This window comes from Gekko japonicus, unplaced genomic scaffold (genome assembly GCF_001447785.1).
Source record: "Gekko japonicus isolate JY-2015 unplaced genomic scaffold, Gekko_japonicus_V1.1 scaffold1767, whole genome shotgun sequence".
Taxonomy (NCBI): domain Eukaryota; kingdom Metazoa; phylum Chordata; class Lepidosauria; order Squamata; family Gekkonidae; genus Gekko; species Gekko japonicus.
Genome location: NW_015173188.1, coordinates 239,185 through 239,615, shown reverse-complemented (window position 1 = coordinate 239,615; position 431 = coordinate 239,185).

The window sequence follows — 431 nt, the reverse complement described above, 5'->3', positions numbered from 1 at the left end:
GAAACATTTTAAACTTTTTTTGGACATTCATTTACAGGAGTCTTGTTTCTGCTTTATTCATAAAGGTGACTTTGTACTGAAATTTACTAAATTAAGAACATAAGAAAATAAGAGACGCCAATCTTGGATCAGGCCAAAGGCCCAAAAATACCAGGTGCCATCAGGAGGTCAGACAGAGCATCACTTGCCCCAGAGTTCCTATCTATACCTTGTGGCTAATAGCCACTGATGGACCTCTGCTCCATAGGCTTATCTAATTCCCTTTTGAAGCCGTCCATGCTTGTAGCCGCCACCACTACCTGTGGCAGTGAATTCCAAGTGTTAATCACTCTTTGGGTGAAGAAGTACTTCCTTTTATCCGTTCTAACCCGACCGCTCAGCAATTTCATGGAGTGCCCACGAGTTCTTGTATTGTGAGAAAGGGAGAAAAG